This window comes from Pleurodeles waltl, chromosome 3_1, assembly GCF_031143425.1.
Source record: "Pleurodeles waltl isolate 20211129_DDA chromosome 3_1, aPleWal1.hap1.20221129, whole genome shotgun sequence".
Classification (NCBI taxonomy): Eukaryota; Metazoa; Chordata; class Amphibia; order Caudata; family Salamandridae; genus Pleurodeles; species Pleurodeles waltl.
In genome coordinates this window covers 1,965,091,586-1,965,097,585 of record NC_090440.1, presented here as the reverse complement: position 1 = coordinate 1,965,097,585, position 6,000 = coordinate 1,965,091,586, and positions in this window count along the sequence as shown.

The following is a 6,000-nucleotide window of genomic DNA, read 5'->3' as shown; positions in this document are numbered from 1 at the left end:
CTAGTGCACTTTACTAGGGACTCACCAGTAAACCAAATATGCCAATCATGGATAAACCAATTCCATACAATTTACACAGAGAGCATATGGACTTTAGCACTGGTTAGCAGTGGTAAAGTGCTCAGAGTTCAAAAGCCAACAGCAGCAGGTCGGAAAACATAGGAAGCAGGAGGCAAAAAGACTAGGGATGACCCTGCAAAAAGGGCCATTTCCAACACAACCCCCCACCAGCCTAAAGCCAGGGGAGAACAATGAATACCTTGATGTAATTCCCTGATTGGGGCGATAGAACAGGGACCCAGGCCCACAACAGCAGGGGCATGTTCCAGTTCTATGCCTTCCTGACTCCAGTTGGATCCCTCTGTCCATACTCTGAGGGCCCACAAAGCTAACCCATGGGGAACCCTTCTCCACATCTGCAGATACTATCTGTGCAGCACCTAACTTTACTTTGCTCACAGATGTATCCCAATGCAATAGGCAGATAGCACCACCAGGGCCAACACAGTGGTGTTGCCCACTCCACCCCTGGGGTGTGATTCTCGTCCCCCCCCCAGGGGCAACTCTGTCCACCAGGACAGCAAGCCACAGTGGCCCGACAACTCTCAGGGATGAGAGCCCGACCTCAGGCCTCTCCAACCACTGTGACTACGGGGAGTGGGGGGCGGTAGCCCCAGGTGTCTGGCACCCTTTGACCACTCTCTCTTCCACCAGGTCAGGGATGACAACCTGACCCTGGCCCTCCCCTCTGGGGCTCTGTACCCACCCTGCTGGAGCGGCACCCCCAGAGTCCAAAATTGTCAGGGTGCTTGTAGAAGCAGTCCTGCACAATTCTTCCACCAGTACAGGGATGTAAACCTGCAACTGGTCCTCCAACCTGGGGTCTGTACCTTCAGGTTGGACCTGGGCCAGGGGTGAGGCTTCCCTCCCCCACCCTCCCTTCTGGGGTCCTGCACCCCCAAAGAAGGAGTGGCCTCCCCAGAAGACAACATGGTAGGGGCACTGTTAGCAGTAGCCTCTTCCTCCAGGTCAGGGGGGACACCCTGGACCTGATCCTCCAGTCCAGGGTCTGTACCCACAGACTGGACCACTGCCTGGCAACCCAGAACTTTCTGGGGGGGATACCTACCCCCCACCAGGTCAGAGTTTACCCTCTGAACCTGGTCATCCAACCCAGAGTCACCACCCTGCGGTTGAACCATTGCCTGGCACACCAGGACTTCTAGGGGGGCACACTTACCCCCCTTCAGGGACTCACCGTCCCCAAGGGCCACACAAGAGTCTGGCTGGCGTAGGTCTCCTGACCGCTGCCCATCTGACAGAGTCTGGATTCCCCCCAACCCAGAAATGGTCTCACCAAGGTCATTTCTGGGGGGCTCTGCTCTCAGAGCTAACCTCTGACCCTCCAGGTTCTCCACTGGGGTCCACAACCCCCTCTCAACCCTCTGTCTGGACTTCTGCACCCCCTCACTAGGAGTGGTACTGCCAGACACCAGAACTGGTGGGACGCTGGCTACAGCCACCCCCCCAAGTTCTCCTGACACTGTGGGGTCTCCCTCAACAGATGGCCCTACGGTACAGGCTAGGTTTCCCTCCTGGAGTTCCCTTATGGAACCCTCCAGGACCTGGGACCAGATCTCAGGCACCTTGGGCCTCAACCCATCCCACTACACTGGGACCTACCTGGGACACTACAATCCTTCCCTACCTCACCTGGTTGGGAAATACCTAGACCACTCCTCTCAGGAGCACCCGCAAATGCCTCTTCAGACTCTCTGGTACTCACCCAGAGGTCTGCCTCCAGTGTAAGCTCCCTGGGGTCAGAGAACTCACACTCCACCTGGTGTTGGCGTAGTTCTGGAAAATAAGGACTAGACATATGCTCCCCAGCAATTACATCACTCAGCCCCTCGCATGAATTAACCAAAGTACCCTTCACCCAACCATCCAGTGACTCTGCTTTGAAAAAGCACCCCACATCACCCTCCGGAGACTGGTGAGACAGTACCTGACTGTCCCTGACACTCAACCCACACTCTTCTGGGATGTCTTCACACTCCATAACCAGGACTTCTACCTGGGGAGAACCCCTCTCCCTGTCACTCTCACTTAGAGTCAGTAGAGTGTCCCTCCCACCAGTAGGAATATGACTCCCCGTTCCAGTTCCCCATTCCACCTCAGGGACCCTGTGCATCACTGGAGCTACCTCATAGCCCTGAACCTCCTGGCGTGTGTTAACTCCCTTCTTTAAGTAGGGCACCACATCTCTGGGCATGTGAACTTCTTCAGCAGCACTGGATATGAAATTGTTGCTGCCACCATTCCAGCTGGACTCACCCCTCCTGATTGCCAGCTCTTCCAGTTTTAGCTCATAAGCCAAAATCATCTTTTCTAAGTCCCTTTTCCACTCGTCAAGCTCCCTTTGCATCCTCAACTTTTCTGACTCCAACCGGCAAACCCTTTCTGCCTGTCTGTCCTGCACATCTTTAGGAGTCAGACCCTTAGAGGACCAACTGCTACCACTCCTGGAGACCCTCCCCCCAGATGTAACAGGTACCCCTACTACACCACTGGGTAGACTCTGCACTTCCCTATCCATATCTTCTGTGTGCCCCCCAGCTTCTTTGACTGTCACCCAGGCCCTCAATGCCTCTTGCAACTCCCTTTCTGGCGGAGGTCTTAACGGGACAGGCAAGATCTTCACAGAACTGTTTCAATTGAGTACCTCTTCAGTTTCCCTAATTCAAACACAGCTCCAGCTGTTGCATCTCCAGATTGAGACATGATGGCAACAAGTGCAAAGTTCCAACTGCAGAAAGCAAGTTCCCAATGAAGTAAAAAGAATCAGTCAAGGGATCAGCAAAATCGTGGAAGTACAACAAAAAGGAGTCCCAAAGAGAAAAATGAAAGATCACCAAACAAGTAGTATGTGGTCACGTAGTGGTCTGAGATCAAAACAGTAGTGTACACTTAATCACTGTATGTCAAGTACAAATACAAGTCCAAATCCCAACCGCTGATCACCAATGTTAGAAATGGGGTCTTTGGTTGACAGTCAGGTTACCCCCTGTTCAAGCAAGGACCCTCACTCTAGCCAGGGTAAAAGAGAATCACCCTCAGCTAACCCCTGCTTACCCCCTTGGTAGCTTGGCAGAGCAGTAGGCTTAACTTCAGAGTGCTAGGTGTAAAGTATTTGTACCAACACATACAGTAACTTAATGAAAACACTACAAAACGACACACCAGTTTAGAAAAATAGGAACTATTTATCTAAACAAAACAAGACCAAAACGACAAAAATCCGACATACACAAGTCAAGTTATGAATTTTTAAAGATTAAACTAAAAAATAGCACTTAGAAACACAAAATGCTTTGATGAGGTGTTAACACGGTGCCGTGACGGAGTCGTTCCCAACAAGCCGACACCAGCGGCGCCGGACACGGAGTCGCGTAGACCCCCAAGTACAGTACCTTTGGTAAAGAGTGAAAACAAGTCGATGCGCGAAGTCGGGGATCGCGGCGTCTGTACGAAATGTTAAATCCACGCACTTCAAGATCGTCGCGTTCCAGCGAAGGTCACGGCGTCGGGTGCAGGCGGCGTCACCAGATTCAGCAGTGGCATCGGTCCGAAGTCCTCCGAAGTCGATTTCCTTGGATTTCCACCAGCTTTCCTTTCAAGGGCCCAGGGACTGGATAGGGCACCACTTGTCAGAGCAGGAGTCTCTCCAGAGACTCCAGGTGCTGGCAGAGAGAAGTCTTTGCTGTCCATGAGACTTCAAACAACAGGAGGCAAACTCCAAATCAAGCCCTTGGAGATTTCTTCACAAGATGGAAGGCACACAAAGTCCAGTCTTTGCCCTCTTACTCTGGCAGAAGCAGCAACTGCAGGATAGCTCCACAAAGCACAGTCACAGGCAGGGCAGCACTTCTCCTCAGCTCTTCAGCTCTTCTCTAGGCAGAGGTTCCTCTCGTTTCCAGAAGTGTTCTAAAGTCTGTGGTTTTGGGTGCCCTTCTTATACCCAATTTCTCCTTTGAAGTAGGCCTACTTCAAAGTAAAGTCTCTTTTGAGTGTGAAATCCTGCCCTTCCCAGGCGAGGCCCCAGACACTCACCAGGGGGTTGGAGACAGCATTGTGTGAGGACAGGCACAGCCCTTTCAGGTGTAAGTGACCACTCCTCCCCTCCCTCCTAGCACAGATGGCTCATCAGGAAATGCAGACTACACCCCAGCTCCTTTTGTGTCACTGTCTAGTGTGAGGTGCAACCAGCCCAACTGTCAAACTGACCCAGACAGGGAATCCACAAACAGGCAGAGTCACAGAAATGGTATAAGCAAGAAAATGCTCACTTTCTAAAAGTGTCATTTTCAAACGCACAATCTTAAAATCAACTTTACTAAAAGATGTATTTTTAAATTGTGAGCTCAGAGACACCAAACTCCACATGTCCATCCGCTCCCAAAGGGAATCTACACTTTAATCAGATTTAAAGGTAGCACTATGAGAGGGACAGGCCTTGCAACAGTGAAAAACGAATTTAGCAATATTTCACTGTCAGGACATATAAAACACATTACTATGGGGGTCATTCTGACCCCGGCGGTCTCAGACCGCAGGGGGCCAGGGTCGGCGGGAGCACCGCCGACAGACCGGCGGTGCCCCGCAGGGCATTCTGACCGCGGCGCTTTGGCCGCGGTCAGTGCAGGAAAACCGGCGGTCTCCCGCCGGTTTTCCGCTGCCCGTCAGAATCCTCCAAGGCGGCGCAGCATGCTGCGCCGCCTTGGGGATTCTGACACCCCCTACCGCCATCCTGTTCCTGGCGGTTCGCCCGCCAGGAACAGGATGGCAGTAGGGGGTGTTGTGGGGCCCCTGGGGGCCCCTGCAGTGCCCATGCCAATGGCATGGGCACTGCAGGAGCCCCCGTAAGAGGGCCCCGCTTGTATTTCACTGTCTGCATAGCAGACAGTGAAATACGCGACGGGTGCAGTAGCACCCGTCGCACCTTCCCACTCCGCCGGCTCGATTACGAGCCGGCTTCATGGTGGGAAGGTCGTTTTCCCCTGGGCTGGTGGGCGGTCTTTTGGAGGCCGCCCGCCAGCCCAGGGGAAAACTCAAAATACCCGCGGTATTTTGGCGGCTCCCGCCGGGCGCGCGGTGACCGCGCCCGGCGGGAGTCAGAATGACCCCCTATATGTCCTATCTTAACCATACACTGCACCCTGCCCTTGGGGCTACCTAGGGCCTACCTTAGGGGTGCCTTACATGTAAGAAAAGGGAAGGTTTAGGCCTGGCAAGTGGGTACACTTGCCAAGTCGAATTTACAGTTAAAACTGTACACACAGACACTGCAATGGCAGGTCTGAGACATGATTACAGAGCTACTTATGTGGGTGGCACAACCAGTGCTGCAGGCCCACTAGTAGTATTTGATTTACAGGCCCTGGCACCTCTAGTGCACTTTACTAGGGACTCACCAGTAAACAAAATATGCCAATCATGGATAAACCAATTACATACAATTTACACAGAGAGCATATGCACTTTAGCACTGGTTAGCAGTGGTAAAGTGCTCAGAGTTCAAAAGCCAACAGCAGCAGGTCAGGAAACATAAGAGGCAGGAGGCAAAAAGACTGGGGAATTACCCTGCAAAAAGGGACATTTCCAACAGTTAGCATAGTCCTTTTCTTTATATATTTGTTCAACTCTAGACAATACATTTGAGAGGCCATATTTTGTAAGAAATAAAGTATGCCGAAATGCGCACAATGTGGATGTTTGGAAGTCACTCCGAAGTTCCATGAGTTCTGCAGCCTAATTATGGAGCCCCTTGGTATCTTACCATACCCTGATCAAGTACAGTTAGGAGAAAGGTTATCCATACCATGCAGTATCATACCACTACAGTACACACCGCATTACACTAGCAAAATATACTGTTTGAACTTGCTCCCATTTATGCTTTTTGATTTTTGAGGATTAACTTTATGTTCATGGAGGGTA